Genomic DNA, 26,822 nt, shown 5'->3' with positions numbered 1-26,822 from the left:
CTCTCCTCTCCTCTCCTCTCCTCCAGCGGCCGGCAGTTCTTGTCCAGCCGGAACGCTCCGCTTACTGCCCTCAAAGCGGTTTTTTTTCCCCCTTCCTTTACTTTGGCGGCAGAATGTTGATGTGTTTTGTATTCGTCTCTAAGAAAACAAATAACTTTTCTTCAGACGCGCCATGCGGGGCGCTTTCCTCATCCTCTCCCTTTGCAGCATCGCTCCCTCGATTTTATCTTCCCTTATCCGTGCTTCGCGACAAATCGGACGTCTTTCACGCACCTGAAGTTCGGAAGCTCGCTGTGTTTTTGTGCGCGGTGCTCAGGGAGATGCTGTGACGCAGTCCTCGATTCCTGCCTCATTTCTGTGCTTAAACCAGGGGCAGCCTGTTTTGCATCTGGATTCAGCCCCCTCAGTTAGCCATCTCTGCATCTCTAGTGTGCAGAAACAAGCTAAAAAATTGCTAAAGCTATTGACAGTCAGAAAAATGAATTTTCGAGCTTGGTTAAGATGACACTGCAAAGTGAACTACTTAGGGAAGAAGTTTCATTACAGCTTTGTGTCAGCTGTTTGGTTCTATTGGGATCACCGAGTGCCATTCAAACTGACGTTAAATAAGAAACAAAGAAGGCTGCCAATTACCAAAACCAGGTTTCCCATGCAGTGTTGCATGGCAGATTGTGTATTTTTGTAACTGACGTGTTAAGCCTGTTGGTTCTTACAAGGAATACAGGAACAACTTGTACTCTTTGCTACTTGCAAGTCATTGTGTTGCTTTTATTCATCTTCAGCTGAAATTATACACTTGTTTTAATACCAAACTTTCTGGATTATTGCATATATTGGTAGCTTGTTCAAAGCAGTGATGCTTTGATGGAGGGATTTTCCTACTCAAGAATTAATAACAGATTTTGTAGAATGTTCTTAAACATCTCTTCCCTTGGGCCTTGTACTGCCAGCTCAGCTTTGTGATGTAGCATAGTGTTGCTGAAACCACAACAAGGACTTTCAGTTCTTTTCCGCAGATAGGACTGCCTTAGTTTTGCTTTTATTATCATGCAGTTAGCAATACCAGTTGTCTCTAGCATATAATTCCTAGTTTGTTAAATTTTGCTTAACACTTGTCGCAAATGAAACTACAGTAATAATGAATGAAAAACAAAGTATTAGCACAGTCTAGGAGAAGATTTTGCTACATGAAGGTTTTCAAGACTGTGGTGTGTTATCCTGCCTTGAATTATCCCGTTATCCTGTAAATTGGCACAGAAGACTGTATAATCTTGAAATACATCTGACACTCTGTTTTTCTTTCCCTTTACCCACTGATTGTTTTTTCCTTGTAGGGTTTCTTCAGTATTCTGAAGCTGGTATAAGAGGACGTTGTACCAAAGAGCCTGTTAATTTCCAGCGATATTGAAATGTGCGTTCCTGATGGAGTTTGTAATGTTATAAGGAGGAGTGTGGTTCTCTGGTTTGGATATTTTAAGTGTTTTCTATGCCTACTTTTTCATCTCAATGACATGCTAGGAGAACTCTTCGAGATCTAGCAAAAGCAGCTTAATGTTCTGAGTGGAAGTGGAACGCTTTTTGAAAAACTTTGTAGATAAAATTTGATACTGAATTTTCTTTCTCATCCCCCCTTCTGTAATGAATAAGTTACAACAATATTTATTTATTGTGGGCATGTACACCATGTGTTCATGGTGTACACCACCGGACCCAAATGTTTGTACAAGGGAGCAATCTTGAAATAAATATGTATATCCTGAGGCAAAGCAAACAAATTGTTCCAAGGTTGCATAGGGGGTTATACTGGGGTTGAGACAAAATGGAAGTAGTGTTAAAGAGTTAAACAAGCTTCTCTTATCCAGGGCTTGGAAGATAGGAGAAATTCGCAGTTGAGGAACAAAGGTGTTGAGGGAAGTGGTGAGAAAGGGATTTTGTTACGGTTACAGTATATACTACATAAAATAAAGCTATCTTCAATTTTTCCCCCTAAATTACAGAAAGAAGTTATGGTTTTAAGTGGGGGAATCAGCAATGAATAAAGGGGAACACTGAAATGCCCTCTGGAAGTGGTGCTGTTGAGCCTTTGGCTGAGGCTTCAGGATAAGTTGCTATGGAAAAGCCCAGCAGCCTTGCTCTTCCCTCACTACTTGTTGCTTTGTCAGTACTGGCCTTAGCGTGGCCATGTAATGAACTGACGGAAACAACTGATCTGAGCTAATGTGATTTGACAAAGAAATTAATGGTTAGTTTTCATTTTCAGCTCAAGATACTTCTCTGATTCATTCTGCGGAGAACAGGACAGTAACCTGTATAGCCAATGCAACTTCTTTATGTGGATGTTTCTTCCATGCATTCTCAATTAAATTATTGGAATTTATCTTCATTTTACAGTTCTGCAGTTTGTGATAGCTACTGTTAAACAGTCATTTCAAAGCTGTAAGCTCTATATCAGTTTTGAACTACCTTTTTAAGCCAATTCTGCTAGTAGCACATGGCCAGATCAGCAGCTTTGGGCCTGTGAAGCTGACAGTGCACAGACCTGCCAAGAAACTATCAAACAGGATTGTTCTGCAGCCTATCTGATGTATGCACCACCCACTAAGGTTGCACTGCTCTAAATTACACTTAGCAGAAAAGCTAGCAGTTATGTTTTTCTGCCTTATGAAGACTGCAAGAAATCAGGCTCAGTGCTTCCATGTTTTTTTCACAAATTAAATGTGGCTTTTAGCAACATGAAGTGACTGGGATCTTTCTTACATGAAAAGAATGTATTTTTCTGTTGCTTAGCAGTGATCTTTCCAGAGCTAGCCTGTGTGCAGTGGCATAAAGGAGCGCTCTTTCATTCTGAGGAGGAAGTAGATGCGGAAATTCTGGTCCTTTATTTAAGCATGCAAAGGAGCAGCAGAAGGACAACAGATTTTCCACACATGTCACTGTCAACTATGGTGACTGCTAATCGCCATGAAGCATCAAATTCATTTCAAAGAGCAAGAAGTGAAACGTTTCTTCAGAGCGTTTTTGTCCAGGAGCTGCTTTGGTTGAAGTTCCGCAGGTGTTGGCTGCTGCCATTTCTGCCCCTTGTCTGCTGTTCACAGAACAGGGACAGTTCTGCCTTTCAGTCTCTGAAAAATACAGGATACAGGACACAAGTTTCATGGCCAAACGTTTTTTAACTTTGTTCCTGCAGGGGGTGATTGGTTCAGTGGAATGACATCAGCTGCTCAAAGTAAGTGGTTTGAACACATAGTTCTTCACTATTGATTACATACTGTCTGATTTACTGTTAAGTTCATTAACTCAATTTTTCTGTTCTATACCCTAGGCTAAGTCTTTATGTGTCCCCTCATGGTTTTTTTTTTTTCAATCAATCAGGCATTCTTGGCTATCTGTATGAAAGATGGTTAGCTTATTCACAGGGACCATGAGAGCTTTTTACCTGCTGTGAGATGACTTCTGTTGCCAATCGCTTCTACAGAAAATATTAGCCTAGTTTCAATGCACTCTTTGCTTCGCCCATTACAACATCTTGCCACAACCTGCAGGCTGAGAATAATTATCTAGTATGCAGATCATTAGCCTTATCTGGAACATCAAAGCACTGCCGTAGGTGTGCTGATTTTTTTGCCTTTCTATCCAGTACCCACAATGTCAGATTCCTTTCAGCAGCATACCAAGTAGTATCTGGGAATCTGATTAATACAACACAGTGTTTGAATTGATTCCAACTGCTGTGCATAGCAATAATTTAGTCTCTGGTCTGTGCTAACATTTGGTAAGGAAAACCTTGCTTTTTTCAAGTGAGCATTTAGTAAAGTACTCACATTAAGGGATTTGGCTTTTCTCTGAGTGTGCTGCTGTTTTTCAGTTAAAAGTAATCTGGATGCACAGGTTTGAGTACTGGAATGGGAGAAATCTGGCTCTTCATTGCTTAGGAAGGCAAAATGCTATTTCTGGAGTTCTGTTATACCTGTTTAGTCACAGCACTTAAAACAGGCACCTGTACAGTGAGTGAGTTACTGTGATGCTGTAAATGCAGTTCATCTTGCCTCATACTTGTCATGGAAGAGGTATCACAGAACTGTAGGGGTTGGAAGGGACCTCTAGAGATCATCGAGACCAACTCCCCTGCCAAAGCAGGTTCCCTACACCAGCTCGCACAGGTAGGCGTCCAGGCGAGACTTGAATATCTCCAGAGAAGGAGACTCCACAACCTCCCTGGGCAGCCTGTTCCAGTGCTCCGTCACCCTCACCGTGAAGAAGTTCTTACGCACATTCGTGCGAAACTTCCTATGCTGCAGCTGATGTCCGTTTCCCCTCGTCCTGTCTCCACGCACCACTGAAAAGAGACTGGCCTCACCACTATGGCCGCCACACCTCAGATATTTATAAACCTGGATCAGGTCCCCTCTCAGTCTTCTTTTCTCAAGGCTAAACAGACCCAGTTTACTTAGCCTTTCTTCATAGGGGAGATGCTCCAGGCCCTTCACCATCTTTGTGGCCCTCCGCTGGACTCTTTCCAAGAGAAGAGGTATCTTGGCATGAAAAGGTTGTGCTAGAAGAAATGACTGCCAGGTACTCAACACTTTGTCTTCCTTGGGGCACTAAATAAATTAATGCTTTTTAAGTGGCTTTGCGGGCCCCCAGTTGTAATTATCAACTTGTAGCTCAGCTAAAATTGCAATTTGAACCGGTGACAAAGAGGGCAAAGGCTTCTTTGTAGTGACCAGACTCTTATGTATGTTGTTCTCATTTTGTTTTCAGGGTCACTGTCGTATCTCTTTGGATACAATTCGGTGTGCATATTTTACAGGGTGATTGAAAATGATGGCTGCTCAGAGATGCACTCCTGGTTTGGTTACAAGATTCATGACTTCCTTTTCTTTGGCTTCTTGTATGGATATATATAAAATCTCTATTTGATATTCTGTTTTTTGATTACAGATGTGTGTTGGTTCTCCAGCATTCTCACCCATTTATAAAACCACAGGTTGGTGGCTCTCGAACCATTGAACCTTCTTGCAGAGCTCAGCTCAGGGAAATGTGCCAATAATTTAGTTTTGTTATGGTTGCACAGACCAGCTGCTAGCTGCTTACCTTTGTCTCATGGGCTTGGTTTGGGAATCTCCTCCCCAAGGCCTGAGGTGTGAGCCCCAGCTACATCACTCGGAAAAAGAGAGGTTGTTATGCATGGTTTGTGATTGGGATTTGTTCACTGAATAGCAACAGAATGGAACTCAGATTTCTTATTTTTTACTACTGAGATGATTGGTTTACCAGTGCTGCTTTTACTAGCTACTCTTTGATGTTACTTTGTTAACAAATGGGATCAAATGCCACTATGGTACTGGACAAGTTCCTGTGACAACTAGAATTTGCACAGTATCTTTAAAATAGCTAGCTATTAAAAAAAAAAAAAAAAAGAATTTTATAAAATACAGAAGATCAAGAATGTGTGCTTAATAGTGCAGCTGGAACTGCCACGTGTGCAGCGATCAGGTCTCGCTGCCCTGCGTGCAACGGGCTGCTCCTGGTTTTGTCCTCGTTCATCACTCTGCTACCTGCCCTCTGTGCTGTGTGCTCTGCCTCCTTGGCTTTGGCTGGCTGACTCGAGTTGTTAGAAGACAGGTTCAATCAGACCTTTGCTCTTCACCCCCTTCTCAAATTAGCGTAGTAAAACCTATTAAGAGGAATAGATTTGGTTGATGGTGTTTGTATTTGTTTGTTTGTTTTCCCCATGGTCTGCTCTGCTCTGATGCTTGTGCTGAGTACTCAGCGAGGTCTTCAATAAGATACGGTGAAACAATTGCACATGGAGAAATGGATCTTAATTTATAGTGGGGTTTCAGGCCAGTCCTGCTTTCCCTGCCTTATGAGAGGCTGCTGTACCAAGAGGATCGTTTCCCTCTGTCATGTACCGACTCCTTTTGAACTCCTCTGTCGCTGTGGTTCTGCAGACTGCTGCAGAATGGCTCTTACTGAATCATATTTGCATGTCAGTTCCTTTCATCACAGGCTGCTTGCTGAAAAATCTACTCTCCTTTGTCTTGTGTTGGTTGTTTGCTTTCACTCTGAAAGGAAGGCGGTTTAGATTTGTTCCATGTCTTCTTTGACCTGGTTGTGTTGATGGCTTTTGTACTGAATCTGTACAACATCTCCTTTTTCTGACATGTCCCAAACTGCGGCTGTGTTTGCAGAAGTTATGGAGCACTGAGCTGTAAGAATGGCTTTTCCCTAATCCGTTTTGAGTTGTTGGCTTTTTACCTTTCCTTTGGGAGGTAAAGGCCCCAATTTTAATCTGCTGTAGTTTATTGGAGTATGAACTTCACCTTCGGTCACCAATCTGTTTTTCATGTTACTGCATGATATAGGTCTGGGGTTAGTGGTTGGTTGTTTTTCTCTGTGATTCCATTCAGGGATTCTACCCGATTGCCAGTGCCCGTTTTCTATTGGAAATGAAGTATATATTGTAAAGAGAACGTTGTGTGCCTGTGTGTGCAGGTGTGCACTGCTGGGTGTCTGCAGTGCTGAGACCAGTAGTACAGAAGATACTGTTGGTTTGTTTACAGTAGAAAGTTATTACTACTTTGAAATGTCCATTTGATTTGCTATCACAGAATGCTTATAGCTCTATTAAGACACGTGATCTGCGTGTACTGGTAATAAAAATGCCATAAAATCTTACCACGAGTCGTTTTATAAGTGTAGCATTGTCTATCCTAAGCTTTTAGAAACTACAAGTTCTTGTAAGAAGAAAGAAGGAGAGACAAAGAAAGAAAAAAGTCATGTAAACATCATTGGAACTTCTTGATGCTTATCAGAGCTCATAAAGTATTGCCCAGCTCTTGTCCTACCCATTTTTTTTCTCCTCGTATGGATATCAAAAACGAGCTTGGTTGTATTAGGCAGGAAAACGGTGATATCACTGTTCTTGGGCACGTAGTAGAAGGGTGAGCTGATGTCACTGCTGTGCTTTGTGAGAGAAGTCCTGCCGTCCTGAGCCCGGAAAGTCAGGTGCCGGAGGTGGTGCAGTCGAAATGTGACCCAGGGCAGCCTTGCTTTGTTTTGCTCTTAGCGTTGGTTGATTGCAGATGGAGTTGTATTATTTAGGTGTAAGTGGTCTTTTACCTCTCCTTGATAGATGACTGACCTTCTTACTGCTCCTGAATTAGGATCGTTTGCCATAGGCTCTGTCAAATCCTTTTCAAAAACTGAATGAACACTAAGTATGAATTAGCTGTTCTCCAGTGCAATCAAAGCATGGAGGATGGAGTAGAGGTAGTTTTCATTTAAAATTCATGAGTACCCCTTTTCTCTACAGTATTTTGCAATAGAAGGTGAAAGGTCTCTTGGGAGTGTGGAAATCTGGGGAAGGAGAGGGAAGGGTCTGGTTACGTTTGTTATGTGGAAGTACTGTTATCTGCTATTGGTTATTTTGTTGTCTCATTGATTACTGGGAAATTAAGTAATTTTCCAAGACTCTGCTTTACAACATGCTTACGAAAGGGCCCTTGTGATACCTTTTTGAACAGAAGTGATAGAAATGCTTTGAAATATTCATGTGGAAGAAAAAAAGAAGAGATTATCTTCAGGATTCATCCTCATCCAAGATACTTCTCTTTTTTAATGCAGGTTAGGTGGTAGATCAGAGATTCTGGATGAGAGCTTTCCACTCATTAAAGACAAGGTGAGGGAAACGAACCGTGTCTGTGCCTCTATGCCAAAATTGATTAATTAGAGGTTTGTTAACTGTAAAGTTTACGTCCTTCTTTCCTGTGTGCCTTATAGGTTAACTGTCCAGGTATTTATATGGAGCACTGACAAATTTAGAGCTCTATATTGTCTTAGATTTTATGTGTGTTTTAAAGTAGTATGTTAACATTTGTGTCAACTGAGGGCAAGTTTGCCTCAAGGAAGAATATAATTATAACATGATGAGGAAAATTATGTAATGCCCCAAATAATTTTTAACTGACTCAGAAGTGAGAGAAACTGAGTGGCATTAATTCCAGATAGATATCTTTTAAGCCTCAAGCTCTTCTCTTCTCTGAGTTAATGTCCTCTGGTGATGCTTATAACTGTGGGAGGGACAGTGCAACTGACTTTGCTTTCAGCAAGTTTTCTTTAAATGCATTGCATTTTTGCTTTCAAAGAAAAGTTGGCATTTATCAAAATGCTTCATATTTTATGGATGTGTACAGCATGGGGAGAGTGGTGAAGGGCAGGAAAGAGAGGTAAGGCAATTTGGAACAAAAGTGAGAGTCAATTGAAACCTGTCTAATTTCCAGAAGTCAATACCTCAGTGTAAGAAATAGCACACTTAACAGTTTAACTACACTGTAACGTGTACTTATGTTGGATCTCAGGGCGGGGAAAGGAAATTAAAGCTAAGCAATTACTTATCACCAAAGTATGGTAAGCAACAGAGCTCCTTATTCGTTTTTCTTCTTCTAATACAGAGAGGGGAGAACACCCTTCCTGACCCCTCACCCCATTCCCTTAATATGATAGGGGCATCATAATTTGGAATATGAAGACAGCAGTAGTCTTTGTGCTGGGCTACAGGTTACCCTTGAAAGATGCAGCAGAATTTTGTTGAGAGGCTTCCGGTGCCATCAGACAAAGCTAATATCTTGATTGACTAGAAATCAGTTTTTCTCCCTAGCATTACCATCTGTAATGGCAATAACCTGAGAGCACAAGACTAAATAGGTAATTTAAGCAATAGATAATGTTTTAATTTTAAAAGGAGAAATTAATTTGTATCTCAGGAGTAGGAAAGGGAGAAACTGTTGTGTAAAGGTTAAATAGGATGAGAATCTGCTGGGTTTTAGTTTTGAGGTTGCCACTGATACAATTTGTGCAACTAATTTAGCCGCTAAGCCTGACCTTACCCCTAACATGTGCAGTGTTCAGCCTTTCTATCTCAGAACAAACAAACAAAAAAACATAAAAAAAACCCCAGTCCCCAAAAGTCCCAGCAACTTAATTGCTAATAGAGAGTATCAAAATTCTTTTGTATTTTTGCAAATAAATGCTCTGTTTTTCACTAGCAGGCTTTCCTTTACGGCTCAAATTTCAACTGAAACTGAACACGAGTGTTGGGGGGTTTGGTTTTTTTTTGTTTTTTTTTGAGCTAAAGTCATCTGCCTTCAGCTTTTTCACTGCTGTCTCTTCCTCCTACCGCTGTGGTCCCTCTCACCAGAGGCAGCCATACCTGTGTGGCTTCTGGGAGCCTTTCCACCTCACTGCTGAGCTGTTACTGGGCCTCTAGACATTATGGACACTCTTCAGCATACAAAACTGGACCCTTAGAAAAGGAGAAAATTCAGCTTTCGATCATGACAGGTGGTTCTTCTGATGGCTGTAAATGTCTGTACTCTACCTCTGAATATGTGCCCCTTGTTACTCACATTAGAGGTAGTGCATTCTGAAATCTTGGTAAACCTTCTTTGACTTCTGATGCCTATTTAGGATAATGTTGAAACTCAGCACAGGTGCTTTTAATTTTCATAAGCGGTGTTTCCTCTCTCCACAGCTCCACAGGCATTAGAACAGTTGCTCAACATGTTTCCTTCCTAGAAGAGGAAATGTCTGAAGTAGAGAAGAGCCATGGTGCCTTTTTAGTACAATTTGCCAATTGTTTTGATATGCAACTATCCCATCTTTAAAAACGTGAGTATTTTTAAAATTGCTTTCAGCAGATGAGGAAGAACTGTAAATGCCCTTTCTGGATCTTATGTGGCTTTACAGAAGATCTCATTATTAATTGAACGTGATGTAGAAGAACTACTATGGTTTGCATTTGTAAAGGGGATTTTTAAGAAACAGATTGTTTCAGTGAAGTTTAGCAGTGGCCATTATAGGTGTGTTGTGTTGTTTTTCCCGTTCAGAAATGCTGTAGCATTATGCTGGTATGCATAACACTGGGTAGGCAACAATGCACAGGTATCAGCTGTAGGAACAGCTGAGCCAATCCAAATTTTTGTTTGGTGTCTGTCAATTTCAGTTGCAGAAGGCTAGTTCATTTTCTGCAGGTCCAGGACGTACCTTAACTGTGTAATGAGCATCATGAATACGCAGTCTGGTTAGCAGGCGTGGAAAGGACATGGTCCATACTGATATGTTCTTTGGATAATTTAGCTGTCAAACTCTGGTGAATCTTTAAAAAAACTCAGTTAATATATACACAGTAAAGAGTGTAACTTAGTCAGAATTGGTAAGATTTTCATAGCAATGGGAAAAGATGTCTCTGAAACCAGGGCAATTTGTGCCAATTTAAAATTTCTGCTGTAACTTACGAAGGCATTTGAGATTCTTAAAAGAGCTAAACAGCAAATCTCTTTAATTTTGTTCTTTCAATTTTCTTATTTTTGCTTCCTAAAACTTTCCAAACATGTCAAGCCCACCTCAGATACCCAGTCAGGGAAATGCATCAAAGCTGAAAATTTTGCAAGGTTTGTCTGCCTATTCAAATAATGTTGTATAACTGGGATACCAGGAAAGAAGTGGAGAAGGCCAGGCTATTTACTCAGATGCTGGCTTGATTTATGCTGGAAGATAGTATAATCTTTTTAATACTTATTTTTGTCATTACTAAGTGAATTTTCAAAATATTGTGTGACTGTATATTCGTGCTTGCAGGCATCTTGGAATGATAATATTAGTGAACAAAACAGAAAAATAAACAGGGAATGGTGTAGCTTCATACTGTACTGCTCTTGTGCTCTCCCTCCCATCCTTTTTCCAAAGTGTAGTGCAATGGGAAAACGCTGTGAGAGGGATAACTAGGATGAGCACAAATGAGATAAGTTCCCCTGCAGAAATCTGAACAGATGAGATGTAGCCTGAGGAAGAACAAGACAGGGTAAAGGTAAAGGTTTGGTTTGTGAAGTCATTCTGTATGTGGAGCAGGTGAATTGAGAAGAATTATTCACTCCCTGACGTAATTCAAGAACTACAATCTTCCTAAGGAATTACCAGCAAGAAGTTCACCATATGAAAAATAGAGAGGGAGGTACTTACTTAACGAGATGTATTAAAATGCCACAGCACTCATGTTCACTGGGTGTTACGCTCCCCACGTGGTAAGGCATTCGTAGATACTAGTCCAACAATCGAGACTTATGTATGTATATATAGACACCAATTCTTCGCTCTCCTGGAAATAAGTTGGTGTAACTACCCTTTAAACCTTTCCTTCGTCAGTCCGCTCGGTTGGTCATCACTTATGTGGGATTGTTTGGCTACGTGGACCTTTGAATGAATGATGCACACAGCTGCTTATTAGCAAACGTTACACTGTGGCTCTCACTGTAAATTCTGCCCCTGATTGGCATTGCTCCGTGTTGGTAAGGAATTGTTCACTTCTAGAAGTGTGGAGGAAGGACTGAATTATTTAGGGACATAAGTGGAGTTAGAATTTCTGCAGCTACTTTCATGTAGGTTTGTCTGTCGCCTGAAACATAATAAGATCTCTGCCAACTACTGAAGTTTCCATACTCTCTCCAGCTCTGTTTCTTTGTGGCTGTCCATCCTCTTTCCTCTGTTTTGCAGGACACCATTGCAGAGTTGCCCTCAAGCATTTTTTACCATTTAAAAATCAGGGCTGCCCATTTTTGTAGGTGAATTTATCTTGTTCTGAAATGACAGCATCCAACTTGTGCAGCTTCTTTCCATAGCCTTTTGGTCAGACTGGGTACAAGTCCTTGAGAGCTGCACTCTCTGAGCAGTTGAATTTTTTTCCTCTTTTGATTAAATGTGTGCTATTTCAAGTACAAGAAAAACCCCACTCTGGCTGTTTTGCCATTCTATTTCAAGATGCTTCAGAATGTTGGGTTTTTTAAGTCCTTGGATGTGTTCGGGTGTTCAGGTTGTTTCACACAGACTCCAGTGCAGGGGAGCACTGGGAGAAGCATCAACACTGTGGGTGAAAAGTGGGTACTTAGAATTCACTCTGTGTTAGGAATAGCCAGGGGTGGTCTGAAAAGAAGTGACCTTTTACTAAATATAAATTACAAATATGAGTGTCAGTCTGACAGATTATAACTCCTCCTGAGGGAACAGAACTGAGGAAATAACTTTCTCCTGTGAAGTTTGCAGATCTGTGGAAGAAAAGCCTTTCTCCTGTAAAGCTTGAACTCTGCATGAGTGAAACTGTGATACCTAATCTTTTGTCCAAAGATTTTACCTATGCCCTGGCTGAATGGGTTTCAGCAATCTTAAAGTACAGGAAATCTATTTTAGAAAACTATAGGACGTGAATTTTTTTGGGGAAAAAAAATCCCTCGCATCTTTTCCAATGGAACAAAACTGAATGTCAGTAACTCTTCCATTTTTTTTCACACATCTTTTGATAACTGGCATTTTCTTGAAACCAGAAGTACTCCTTCTAGCTAGTATCACTAGCTGATAATCTTGGCAAGTATTCAGAACTGAGTCTGAGAAGCATACAGAGAACAGAGGGCTGGTACATACTTCTGAAATTTTGTTTCATAGTGCAAAGAATCAGTTATGCTTTGCAAGTAACAACTAATTCCTGTTGCAGAATTTCAGTAGAGATCAAGTGAATGAAAAGAACAGTTAGGAAAAGCTTGATTTTTCAGAAGACCACCTACATTACTGCTTCAGAATGTTTTATAAGCAGAGATGTGCAGAGTTAAAGTGGATTAGTTACAGAAAGGATATTAGCTGGTGCTAGAGAAGTAAGTGAATGCTTCTCCAGCTTTTTCCTTACATTTCTCTTGGCTGCTGCTGTAAGGAATGCAGCATCCAGAGGCTGCTATGGATTTAAGCTTTTGCATGCTATACATTGCAGCTCGTGGTGGTGCTGTACATTGTGGCTCGTGCTATACATTACTGGTCCGTGGTCTTGGGACAATATAGGATATCTTGCAAGTACAAAGAAAATCTGACATGTCTTTCTGTCTTCCAAATGCAGCTCTGTGCCATTATGTCCATTGTTAAACAGGACTGTGTGCACTCATTGGTACAAAACAATGCATGAAAAATAACAATTATCTAGGTGTTTCTGGGTTTCTGTTCATAAACCTGCACTGTGCTGCCTTAGATTAAAGAAACAAAAGCAATGAAACACAAAAAGCTAAAACGTGGCTGCGGTGTTCCTAGCAAGAATGTCCTCAGGCCATTGGAGCAGCATGCTGGGGGAGTACAGCTGAGTCACTTCTTTGAATTTTTCACAACGTCCCACTTTGTTACAAGTGTGCCATTTATACCCTCGTGTTAATAGAAATGAAGTAATGCAAAATTTTAAAATCATTCTCTTCTAAACAAAGAGTGGCTGTGTTCCCCCTTCCTGCGTTTCTGAAGTGATACTGTTTTCCTCAGTTTAAGCTCTACCAGCTACCGTTTAAATTCCAGCTGAGATGCAGCAGACTGCATGGTTAGGGTTAAATATCTCTGATGCATTTTAATCCTCTGAGAAATTATGTTCTTGCAGCCATAGTTGTGGTGAGCTCGTTGGGAACTTTTTTGTACCATATTTCTGTGGCTTATTATCTCCACAGCATGGTATGTATGCTTCTCCACTTCTTTCTGTAGCCGAATAATGCTTACTTCTGTAATGGTGCCTCCTAGAGAAATGGCTCTAGGAATCGCACGCCCAGTGTGACAAAAGGAAAGTTTTGTCTTTATTTGGTTCCTACTGTTAATTCTGCACACAGCAAAAAAAGTGGGCATCTTAAATGCTTTTCTGTTTACAAGCTGTCTTCTCTAAAATAAACTGGTAATTTATAGCAAGGTCTAGGGGCTTTACTGGAATCAGTGCTACATCTCAAAGTGTGTGAGTGATGATCTGGGCACAGAGCTCGCGTTGGTAAACGCCAGACCAACAGTGGGCGAGAGGAAGCGTAGGTACCATCGTGCTGGGGGAGGTTTTCCTTCACATGCGGGGCCATTCGTTGCTGCTGCAGTGTGGAAGTACAGTAAGGAAGAGAGAAAGATGTCAGTGAGGGCTGAAAATCACTACAGCTGTCCTAATGCAAGCTGTTCTCTCTTTGAGCCTTCCATTTAATGTATGCGGTCTTGGAGTAGCTCTGAAATGAGTAGCTGTGAAGAGGGTGATCTCAGTCCAATACACTTTTGAAAACAGGAGCTTGAATGTTTTAACAGGAGATATATGCGTCTTTGTTTTCTAGACTCAAAACTGTCCTAAGTAGATCAACAGTTTCAACATTCGGAATTATGGAGCATGCAAAAAAAATCTGAGCAATACTGCTCTTAGTATACAGCGTCTCACAAAATGAATTCAAATGTCAGGAAAAGGGCAGTACGTAAGGAACTGAAGGCAGTAGTATTTAAACATACATGTTTTGTTAATGTGAAAATGATTGAAGTGTGGGAAATGCTGAGTGAATGTAAGAAATACATGGTCTCCTTTGTGGAAAGGAAAGATTGATCTGGTATGGAAGTAAAAAGGCTTGAGGTTTAAGCGTGAAGGATCTGGGAATAAGTCAGGGAAATCTACTCTATAAAGAATGCCACGTGTTTAAGTATTAGTGGCACGAATAAATTCTGCTGGTGTCCTTTTTTAGTCATGTGCATCATAGGCAACATTTGTTTACTTTGGTTATGACTGTAATTCTTTTTTCTTTTTTGTATTATTTTTATCAATTCCAGACATCAGGAATAGGAGCCCACCAACTAAATAAAATTTCCCTAGTACCAAATCTCAGTAGTTATTGTTAGGAGTGCACCCAAAGTAAGGAGACATTTGAGGAATCCTGCTGCACTATGGTTTTGGGAGGGTAAAACGGTTCTGGGGACTGGAACTAGGAAATGAATGACATGGATATTTAGCCAGAAGTCAAGAGTTCAAGTTTCACGCACTGACTTTAACATTATATCTGGGGGTGTACACAGAAGCCAGTGCTCAGGCACAGCTGCTGTGCAGTGACATTTGTGAAAAGGTTTTGTCCATTTTCCAATCAATAGGTTTCCATTTCATGAGCCATCACCACACGTACTTCTCTCCCCAATGGATTCTGCAGAGGAGCCTGCTTTGGAATTTGCTCATCCAGGTCAGAACAATATGCACTGCCCTGCTGCTGCTCCTCAGTTGCAGTGTAACTGACAGCAGGTGCCGTGCACCTGAGTACCATTGGATATTTTCCTTACAAGCACCCACTCAAAGCACGACAGTTTTAAAAAGGCACAAACGCAGATCTGATGTGATTTTGTTTTGTTTTGTTTTTCTTGGCAGTAGCTAATCACAACCTCATGGTACGTAGCTTCAGAAATGTTTATTCCTTGATGACCTCATGCCATAGCAAATTCCTTGTCCCTCATATAACTGAAATGCTTGATGCTCGTTAGGAGTATTACTAGGAATACTGCATTCACTGCCCTGAATGTCAGATGAAATAGCATTTTGGCCAAAATAGAAACAATGCTTACTATCATGTCTTAGAATCCTCTAAGTCATAGGCCTAACTTTTGGGGTAAGGTGTTGATTGCCTTCAGTTTTTGAGGCGATAATGAGTTAGGACTTCTTTATTTCCAGTCTTCACTGAAGAATTTCACGTTTCACACAGTGGGAGAAATTCTATCTGCCATCCCCGTCTGACTGGGCCATTTTTTGTGGCTGGCAGGAAGTTCTGTCTGTGTAATGGCTGTGTTGCAGGAAAGGTGTTTTGCTGTGCCGGAGCCTCTAGGAGCCGTGGTGATGAATATTTTCTTCCAGGGCCTCCAACACAAATGCACATCGGTTCCTTATGCACTCATCTCCCAGCATATTTCCCTTCCCCCAGCTCTTTTACAAACTGTTTCTCCCCAAGGCTAATTTCTTCCTGTCTGGAGTAACAAACGTGCACAGGCACTTTCTTTTTTCTTTATCTTTAAAATTTCCAAGCATAGATATAAAAAGCAATAACTTAAAAGACTATTTTACTTGTTTTTTTCTGCTCTGAATATAATGTGTATGTGTGTGTCTTAAAAAAAAAAATGAACCCATAGTTTATGGCTAAGTGAGGCCAAGTTACTCCTGTTTCTGTTTTTTTGAAGTGTCTTTACTCAGCAGTCTTTTTTTTTTTCTTGTGTTAAAAAATGCAACATGAGCAGATGGCAGTATTAACACATGAAATGCAGTGCCTGCTTGGACTTGATGTAACAGTGCTCTAGGTTTCTGTCACTGGCGTTCAGCTAGTTAAGTAGTGTTTACAAGTTAATGAATTTGTTCCACTTGAAATATTTGATGGTATGTGCTGAGGTTAAGCAGTAAAGAGATCCTTTAGGAGCAATTGAGGAAAGCATGAGGTTTCTAGACACTGACCTTGTGGGTTTTTGCATTTTTGCCATGGATATGAAGCTGAAAAGAGGCAGAAAGAACAATAGCAGATAGCAGTACTGCAGTCTTTTCTTTTATATTGGTGATGCTTGGAGCACTGCAGTAATACCATGCTTCATAGCAGCTCCATGTTTTAATCATGTAGTTTATGACTTTATTTCTGTCTAATGCTTTTGAGCCTTAGGCAAGAATTTGAGAAAGCAACATTTATATAGCAAATCAAGCAACATATTTCTGTGTGGTCTGCTTGCACGCATGCTTTGGAAGTATGAATACAAACTACTAAATAGGATGCTATATATGCCAGCTGTATCCTGGGTTGCATTAAGAGAAGCATGACCAGCAGGGACAGAGAGGTGATTCAGCCCCTCAGCTCTGCTCTTGTGAGACCCCACCTGCAGCACTGTGTCCAGTTCTGGAGCCCCCAGCACAAGAAGGACATGGAGCTGTTGGAGCGGGTCCAGGGGAGGGCCGCAGAGATGATCAGAGGGCTGCAGCTCCTCTCCTGTGAGGACAGGCTGAGAGAGCTGAAGCTCGTCATCCTGGAGAAGAGAAGGCTCTCAGGAGATCTTACATGGCCTTACAGTGCCTGAAGGGACCTACAAGGAAGCTGGGGAGGGACTTCTTATAAGGGCAGGTAGTGACAGGAGGAGAGGAAATAGCTTTAAACTGGAAGAGGGGAGATTTAGACTGGATATTAGCAAGAAATTCTTCACTGTGAGGATGGTCAGACACTGGAACAGGTTGCCCAGGGAGGCTGTGAATGCTCCCAGCATGGAAGCACTCAAAGCCAGGCTGGATGGGGCTGTGAGCAACCTGGTCTGGAGGGAGGTGTCCCTGCTTATAGCAAGGGGTTGGAACTGGGTGATCTTAAGGGTCCCTTCTGACCCAAACTGTTCTGTGGTTCTATGATATATAAATAAGCTCATGTTTGGCAAAAGTGTCTAGAATACAGTGATAATATTCAGTGTATTTTCAGTTCATGCGTAAGATTCCCCCTTACGTTACAGTATGCAGTTTACCCAGTCATGTTTGAAGGTGGGCTGGTTCCAAGAATTGTATTCATGGTAAGAACCAGAACAAATTGGTTGCTGGTAATTGAGAATCTTCTCATGTAGTATTTTGCACAGCAAGTTTATCTCTGCAAGGTTGCTTAGTCTGTCAAAGCTGTGTAAACCTGCATTCTTTGCCTAGCAACCACTAAGCATAGTGCATGGGAAGAGTTTGTGTATTTCATTATTTTACCAACTGCTGCCAAAATAGTATGTTTTAAAGACTTAGTTGATATTTCTGGCATTAGTTTTTGAATTTTCTGAAACGGCACATTTTATTTTTGTTAAGACTTCTGTAAAAAATACGGCTCTCACTTCACCAGTAGAACTTCATTCAAACAGGACTGGAGGTCAAATTCTTACTTGTAAAGGCTCCACTGTTTAGTTAACCTCCAACTTGAAATGTAAGATCATAACTACCATATAAGACAACGTACGGCTCTGGATACGCACGAGTGCATCTTTAGTACCTTAAAACTGGCAGAGATTCTGTTGGGAAGGCTTTTCTACAGGAGCTGACAACGCCGAGTTAAGCGCTGCGAGGAGCAATCTGGGAGCCCCGTTCTGGCAGCCTGCTTGTCTCTGAAGCCTGAGGTCACTGGGTTTCAGCTACCTGAGAGATGCTGTCGGTAATCCTGTGCCTGGCCGAGGTTTGGACTCCTGCTGCGTGGTGGAGTTTATACATAGAAATAAGCTTTGTTAACCCATGCATTTTATTGGGCTTTATGGATGTGTGACATCATTGGCAGCCAATCAGGAAGTGCTTCAGGGCAGAGTTGAAAAGCTATTTCATAATGTATTTATATTCAGCGCAGATATTCTGGGGCCTCAGTAGCATTCATTTTGTCGCAGAGTCCATGTGTCAATATGGCGTGGAAAAAATGTATGAAAATGAATGCTTGCCCTTAGGTGTTGTTTTTTTTCGTGCAGCAGAGTGGTGAAATGCTGTAGTTGGTACATCATAAAGCAGTTATTATGGAAATTATTTCCTTCTTCCAGCAGCAGCAATGCCGCACACTCGTCCTGGTGGTTGTTGCGTGCGCCTCGCTGAGCTGCTCCTGCTTGGACAGCCAGACCTGCCAAGGTTTCCCAAGCTTCTCTGGTTCGCCAAGAATGAAAATGCAAGACAATCTGCAGGAAAGGGTGTGAGTGTGTGTGTGAGTGCGTTAGTGTGTGAGTGTGTGTGCGAGTGTGTGCGCGTGTGACTCTGTGTGTGCGTGAGTGCGTGTGTGTGAGCGTGTGTGCATGTGAGTGCACGTGTGTGATTCTGAGTGTGTGTGTGCGTGTGTGTGAGTGCTGCGTGTTTGCTGTTCCTATTGCCTTACTCTCTATTTTAGTACTTCTCCTTGATGATTTTTTTTCTAGCACTATTTCTCATTAATAAATTTTAGGTTTGTTCTAAATGTGAAGTCCTCTGGGTTCAGTCTCATGGGTGTGACTGGATGGCAGGGAGTGATCACATCCCTGGGCCTGCTGATTGTACTTCTGCTGATTCCAGTGTACTGTTAGTTTTCATCACTGCCAAAACACCCTGCTGATTCCACTTCAGCTTGCTGTCTGTAAGGGTCTTCATATTTTTTTCTGCAAAGCTGCTTTTTAGCCAGCTGTTAATTAGGTTGGCTAACAATTATTTGTCCTAATTAGAGCCGTACTCTCTTTGCAATCACTTCATTTTATTGGAAGCACTGGAAATTGATTCCAAAAGTATTTACTCTGTATTTTTTTGGGAACTGAGATTAGGTTCAGCATCCTTTAGTTTCTAATATTTTCCTCCTTGACATTCTTGAAGATAAGGGTGACGTTTGGCTTTTTGCCAGGTACTGAGGACTTTCTCTGATTGCCCTGACCTTTCAGCTGACATGCACCAGCCTCACAATTATGCGCACCAGCAACTTAAGCATCCTCAAATGCATCCAGTGCACCTGTGTGTTTTGTTTGTTTTTGTCTTGTTTTTACCAATCTGTTGTAACAATCCTCACTTGGATCTGCCCTGTTTTCCTCATTTCCTTAGATTGTACCACTAGAAAGGGAGCTGGAATTCTAGGAGCAGACCTTTCAGAAAATATTTCAGTTGTCTTATTAGTAAAATGAGCAGGCTTGTTTAAGGAAGGATACTATAAAGATCAGACGTCTGGATTCTGCTTTTTGTGCTCTTGCAGATAGAAATGCTATGAATTATTGTTTTCCTTACTCTGCTTCATTCTTTCTTTCACTACTATTCCACTTTGGCTTTCCTGAGGATTAACATGTGAGGGGCTGCCCCAAATATATTACTGCTTCTAGTTGAGAAATAAATTGAGAGACTGAGAGTGCTGAAGCCAGAGCAAACCGCCTCATAGAAAGATTCACAGATGCAGACTGTCAGACCAAGCACAAATGGCAACAACAAAACAAATCCAGACTTTATTTTTTAAAGGACATTCTCCTTCTGGCAACAGTATTTTGGGAAAATTATATTAATGAGAGAGCAGATTAATCACTGAAGGGAAGGAGGCCTGGTGGGATAGCGTGCCTAAGCACAAAGTCTCAGACTATATGCTTAGAATACTTTTTGCTGTAAGGTTCTTCAGAACTATTGGATCTCTATTGCATCCCACGCTCTCTTGGCAAAAGCCTCTGCATCCTTGTGCTCCTTATAAACAGCTAATGAACTGCTTTCAAGCCTTTGCAGTAATCCCACAGACTTGAAGGAAAAAGGAGAAAATAAGATTATCTTCAAACAGAATTCTGTAGAGTTTCCTGAGGTTGGCACTGGAAGCTTTTGTGGGAGAGGTCAGATGTGCAGCTCTGCTGACTTCAGCTCATGATGGGCGCAGGCACCAGGGTCAGAAAAGGCTTTAGTATTTTCTCAGAAGAAAATTCTGCAGCTGATGCTGCTCATCTGGTTGTACTCCAGTTTCAAAACACAAGCTTCTGAGCCCAGCTTATGCTCATCTCCCACAGGAATCATTGTTAACTTTTCTTTCTCACTACCTTTATTTTTTGGGAACTTCAAAACATTTGAGTATTGCACTGAGAAGGCAGACTGTAACTACAGCTTCTCTGCTCATTTCTTTGGTTCTCCTTTCTATTTTGCTCACTACTAGTAGTACTTACCTCATTGATTTTGGCTCTTTATCTTCTCTTACCCAGTGGTTGTGAGTGACTGCTGATTTTCAATCTTAGATAAAAAAGAAGTTACCTTCTACATCACACTCCCCTAGTACTCTGTGCATTAAAAGGAGCATATTCTCCTTTTGTTTGGGTCTGCACTTAAAAGTTTCAAACCCACGTGCTTCTGTTGAAAACTCACTGCCAGTGTTTCTCTCCCAAAGCAAAGTTTGTATATCCTAATAGTTAACAAGCATCCTTCTCTATGAATGTGGAGTTGTTCTCCCAGTTGTGCAAATCAAGGGTGCATCAGGATGGCCGGGATTCTGCCGGCAGCTCGGACAGTGCCAACAGAGCAGTACGGCGTGGGTAGCAGTGCTTAGGTCATGGTATAAATGAGTATTTACTTCTTAAATTGTGCCTGGATAGACGTTATCCCAAAGGATTAGCAGTGGATACTATCAGGAAAAGTATGCAAACAGGTGCCTGAAACACGTGAATGAGAATACAGAGAAATGTGAGGGTTACATCTAAGCAGCCCACTGTTGTCTGGAAATACACGCTTGTAAACTGAAAACCTCTAATTTTACAGAGAGGTTCATAATTTGCCCTTGAGAGTGAGATTTAGCTAGGTTTTTAGGTTTGAACTGTACTGCTGAAATATTTGATCTCTTCAGCACAGGATTAATCAATTATTTGATTTTTTTAAAGCCCCAGAAGCAAAACCAAATCTCTTTCTATATTTCTTCTTTAGTCGCTCTTTTCTAGCATTGCTAACTAATTTACATTTTTCTGTGCTTTAAAATTGATTTCCCCTGTGTTCTACCCTATTTTTAACTGTTCAATATTAATCCTGCTAAGGTGATTGCTAAGCTAAATCTGGAGAATCAGATGTGAAAGCAAATGTTTTTCAAATAGTTTGCAAAGACAGTTACCTTGTATTGGAAAATAACTTCTAATACAAGATGTCTTTTCCCCCCGCATCTCTTATCATACGATCAAGAACACATGCAGATATTGGAGGCTGAGAAGCTTTACATGTGTGTATGTGAGTAGATATTTCTGCTAGATTAAATCTGCACTATCGAAATTCTGACACGGTCACTCAGCATCACCTGTGTTTCGGAGTATCATTTTCACCAGCATTACCCTTTAGTTCATATTAAATGCAACTGAGCTGAAATTGCTGGCTAGAAGTCCCTCAGCTTTTCACAGCATTGTGGGTGGATTCCCAAGATACATCTTGTGAAAGGAGTTTAAACACAAACACTTGTAATTTTACCATTTCAATTCCTGATGCTCTTGCCTGTTTGAGAGTAAAGTGTTTAGAAAGAAAGATGCTGGGAAAAAAAGAAAAAAAAAAGTATCAGGCATAAAGGAACAAATACAATAAAGCCAGATTTCTGAGGAATTTAACTTCCCCTGGTGCTAGGACTTGAAGGTACTACTACTGTGTCTAATAAACTATATCATTATCATAGATGTAACGGTCTGTGGTTAAATATGCATTCTAGGATGCAGGACATTAAATCAAAGTAATCAAAAGCATATTCCTGAAACCAAGGAAGCAGAAAACCCACTCATTTTAAAAACAAAACCACAGCTTCCTAGTGGGGGATAGCATAGTTTCCTTCATGAAATAAAGCAGAGTATATAGAGTGTTTGTTTGAAGAATTGCAGCTTGAAACAATTACTTTTAGCTTTTTTTTCTTAGCTTTTTTTGTTCTGTTTTTGTTTGACATTCACGCAAGCTACCAAAGGTTTAATCTAGCCATTTCATCTTCTGCATCTTGTGCCTCGTTTGGTACAATGAATGCAGCTCCAGCGCAGGACAGCCTGAGAGCTGGGGCTGCGCAGCCTGGAGGAGAGAAGGCTCTGCAATGACCTGAGGGCAGCCCGTCAGCATCTAACGGGAGCTACAGGACAGAAGGGGACAGACTCTGTAGCAGGGCCTGTGGTGACAGACAAGGGGAAATGGCTACAAGAGGGTAGATTTAAGTTGGATACAAGGGAAAAGTCCTTAACAGTGAGGGTGGTGAGGCACTGGAAGAGGTTGCACAGAACTGTGGTGGATGCCCTGTCCCTGGAGATGTTCAAGGCCAGGCTGCATCAGGCCCTGGGCAACCTGATCTAGCGGTGGTGTCCCTGTGCATTGCAGGGCAGTTGGACTAGATGACCCTCAGAAGTTCCTTCCAACTCTGAGGATTCTGTGTTGTATTTTGAAACAGATGCTAAGAAATGATTCTATGATTCTGTAAGTGGGCACCATGCTGTTGGGCTGACGGTTGGACTTATAGAATCATAGAATTATAATATCACCAAGGTTGGAAAAGACCTAAAAGATCATCCAGTCCAACCGTTCACCTATTACCAATAGCTCCCACTAAACTTGACGATCTCCAAGGTCTTTTCCAACTGTGACAATTCTGTGATTCTGTGTGTTAAATTTGGAAGAATTACTTAACCTTAAATTGCAGGAAATAATATTTTAATTTCTGTTCTGTTTTTGTTTCAGACCTCCTCCATGAGCGGCACTTTAAGATCTGCCAATGCTCTACCAAACCGAAGACTTCTTCCCTGTGAACAATGTAGGTATCAAGTATCAAAGTCATTAATTTGTGTCTCTTTTATAAAAGGATGGGTTTGTTCTTACACTTCATACATACATACATATATATATATATACATAAATTAGAAGCAGCTGCTACATTTCGGATCTTTGGTTAGCATCTCTAAAGGGAAACTGAAAATTTCCAATCATATTGTGACCATATAGAGGCTGGAACATTTATTCTATGATTTGATCACAGTAGTTTACACCATAAGCTTACAGAACCAGCAAAGCAAATTTTTATTTAAAATGATCAGAAGGTTAAAGAATGTGCTAGTATTGCATGCTAAAACTGCCAGCCTCACAAATGATCAAGTTACACATTAGAACATGAAATCGGGGGTCAAAATTTAAAAATTCAATAAACCACACATGGCCAAACCTTCTAGCACTCTGAAGCAGGAACAGGGCTTTAAAAGCTGTTGTGTAATGTAAGTTGAATGATATGAATAAACTTTGCAAAATTGTCATGAACCTTTGGATGTGCCACTTTGTAATGATGATTCTATTTAACAAGAACTTGGCATAAAATATTCATCTCCCCACCTGTAGTTGTTTTTTTTTTGTTGTTGTTGTTTATTTGTTTTGCCTTTTTTTTGGTCTATGTGGACAAAAAACAATTATCTGAATAAGTAAAATTAGAGAAGTTTATATACTTAAGTTAGAAGATACCTGTCTCCTTTATGTACAGAAGATCTCACTATGGCAATAATAAGGAGGGGTTGGTCAAGATGGTAGATTGCTTCTGAAAGATAAACATTTCAGATAGTTGGCTTTGCAAATAGTACAATTTGAAGAAATAGAAATAAATGCTGTTGGTTTAAAAACGCCTGTATCACATGCAAATACTAGGAAGGGAAGCAGGGAGAAAGAAGGAAAAAAGCTTATGATGAAAGTAAAGCTCTATGGCTTTGAGCAACCATGAAGACTGATGCTTTTCCAGTGCTGAAATAAATGAACTCAACGTTTACATGTTTATTAGTGGAATTGGTGATGAAAGATAAAGTGAATTAAAATACAAAGCAAAAGACAGACCTGGTGCAGTGCAGGCTATTGTAATAGATTACTACAAATTAACTAGTGTTAACTAGAGAGGAAAATTACAAAAGGCACAAAATACTCATTATACCAACCTTTTGAGCAAATCATCAGCTGCTTTATTAACAGAAATGAAGAGACAGTACAGACACCGTACTCCTGGAATCTTTTGGTTCTGATAAAAATTGAGGTAAGTTGTGTAGGAACACAACTGAGAGAACTGTACTTGCTGAGGCAGTACATCTCAGCTGCAGGTCAGTGCAAGAAAGGATGATTCAGAGTTACAGGAATAACAACCCCCCGTGAGCACCCACAGAAATACAGTTAAAAGTGTCACATAAAAATGCAAATGCTCTACCATTCTCGGGCTGTCCCTGCCAGTCTCAGGAACTTGTCAGGACAAATTACCGGGTCACCTTCCTTAAAGTTTCTGTTGTACAGCGCTGTCTTGTAGCTACAAGTAATTGTATGCTAATCAGCCACTTCCTTCTCAGGAGTTAAGCCTTTAGTTTTCAGGTAACGTTTCAGATGAAAACACACTTCGCTTTGCTTCAATTGAGGTAAACTGGCTAAAGGAAATTCTTGAGTTAAGGAATGTCTGTTCTGTTATGCTGGCCAAAGCGGGGCACAACCGTTCTCTCAGAATTGATTTAACAGGTCAGACTGAGCTGCTACTCTGCAAGCACAGCTAGCATGCTTCTAGAGTTCTCACACAGAACCCTAATAATGCATGGACAAATCAGGTATCTTCCGTCTCACACAATTATAATGCTGCAATAAACTACCATATAATAAGCACAATCTAGATTTGATCCAGTTTTATTGGGCCATCTGCTACTTCTGCTTCACGACTACTACAAAAAATGTGGTTTGCCTCAAGTGTGGAAAGGAACTCTTGCCCAGGCTAAGGTGCAGATTTTAAGAGTAGCTTGTTTGAAATACTGGAGTTTTAGAAACTTGGTATTTCTATTAGGTACTAATTTTATGCAAAACCTTTACTTTAGTCACTACATAATCATGGCGTTTTCTGGCAAATAAAATGTTTCTAAGTTTTTACTTCAGTCTTAATATTTACTGATGTCAACCAGCAACCCTCTTTGGAGATGTGACCTCAACTATAGGCTACTAATGTGAAACTAACCTGAACGGACACTGAGAAATATGGTGCCTATTTCCAAGATTTTTTTACTTTGCTGCCTGACAGATGGTGGTTGTTGTACTGTACCCTGTAAGAGTTCAATGCAGGTAATTCATAGACTTCTTCTCCAGAATGCATGATGATCACTACATTTTTTTAAATGAACTAGTGCTCTAGAATGCTAAAAGTAAAGGCAAATGCAGACAAAGTTACTTTTGTAGGGTTTTTTAATATTACAAGGTTTTGTATTTCTAACATTATTTAATCTCTTAAAGCCTCAGCGGTATGCTACGAAGTCTGGAATTTAGTTGTTTTTGGACTGTAGCCTTCTGGGAAGCAGAACAGCCAACAGAAAGGAGAAAGGGACATTAACAACTTTTATTAGCCTCTTCCAGGATTTCCCATAGTTGACGATGCTGGAAAAAACCACCACCCAACCAGCATCTATGGAGAGTAGTTAATAGACTCAGTTGACTTACTGAAAAGTTACTTTCAAGTAAACACTTCAGGAAGTTCGGTAACAAAATAAAGCCTGAGGCTTGAGTCTTCTCTTATGGCAGAGAAGCACAAGGAGCTCTTCCTCTGACGTAAACATCAAGAACTTATCTTCTAATACATCAGCAGCATGGATCAGTTGCAGAACAGGAGAACACACACACATTTTGGTATTTGGCTTGTTCATTATACTAGTAGAAAGTACAGTTTACACTTACCTGAAATGGCTACAGATAAGTCTTCTCAAGATCTCTATGAGAGTTTTGCTGTGCGATATGTTGAAGAACAGAACCATTTCCTCCTTTATAACATTAATGAAGATTTCACATGTAAATTTAGTCCTTGTAAAGCATCAGAAAGTAAATATTTTGGTATTTTATTAGACGTATACCTAAATCAAGCTCATTGCTCTAGTTAAGTACACTTTGGTTTTCATCACAATTAGATTCTCTTGAGTAAATAACTGCCTCGGTGACGTTCTGGTTAGACAGCTGTCCTGTACTGCGCATTTGAGGAAATGCAGAACTGATCTGACCAAACCAGTCATTCATTTCAATAGATTTTTGTGGGTTTTTCAGTACGTACTTTTTCAAACTCTCCCCATCCCCCAAAAGGCTGCAGCTTGTAAGGTAGGCGTGTTCCTTTATGTTTAAATGGTATTCCCACACCTTCCCTATTCATTTACCCTCAACATGTAGCGTTTTAGAAGCAGGCATAGTTCTAAGGAACTTTTCAATACGTGCAACTGATCTTCATTGGCATAAGTGTAAATGAATGAAAAACACAAGTAATTGATGGACTGTTTCTATGGACAAAGAACTATAATCACTACAACTTTATTTATAAACTACCGTTCTAGAATGCTAAATAGTCAAGACAAATTCAAAGTTAGTTTAGTAAGATTCCTCGATGTCCTTGAAGAGATTAGTCCATTCAGTAAGAAAATACTATACATACATGCCCCAGCAGTGCTATGCAGCATTTTCTAGGAATTGTTAGGAAACAAACAAAAAATACCAAACAAAAAAGCCCCACAAAACTTAGCAAGGTGGGACTGCCCAAGCAGGAACGTGGCACTTGCATGTAATAAAGCAGATA

General features: G+C 40.6%; 2 long non-coding RNA genes across 3 annotated transcripts; both read left to right on the top strand.

Moving 5' to 3' along the window:
• The first annotated feature begins 27 nt into the window (after positions 1–27).
• Positions 28–2,377, top strand: LOC116217390. The gene is made up of 2 exons (XR_004161871.1): positions 28–1,411; positions 2,261–2,377. It is a non-coding gene; the product is annotated as an uncharacterized LOC116217390 (long non-coding RNA).
• A 2,082-nt stretch (positions 2,378–4,459) lies between these two features.
• On the top strand, positions 4,460–23,592 carry LOC109370795. 2 transcript variants are annotated; one of them, XR_002121219.2, is made up of 4 exons: positions 4,460–4,987; positions 7,630–7,684; positions 9,536–9,672; positions 22,958–23,592. It is a non-coding gene; the product is annotated as an uncharacterized LOC109370795 (long non-coding RNA). The 2 variants fall into 2 exon arrangements; XR_002121218.2 differs by having other exon boundaries at positions 4,460–7,684.
• The last annotated feature ends 3,230 nt before the right edge of the window (positions 23,593–26,822 follow it).

This window comes from Meleagris gallopavo, chromosome 22 (assembly GCF_000146605.3).
Source record: "Meleagris gallopavo isolate NT-WF06-2002-E0010 breed Aviagen turkey brand Nicholas breeding stock chromosome 22, Turkey_5.1, whole genome shotgun sequence".
Taxonomy (NCBI): domain Eukaryota; kingdom Metazoa; phylum Chordata; class Aves; order Galliformes; family Phasianidae; genus Meleagris; species Meleagris gallopavo.
This window is presented reverse-complemented; position numbering and strand designations above follow the sequence as displayed.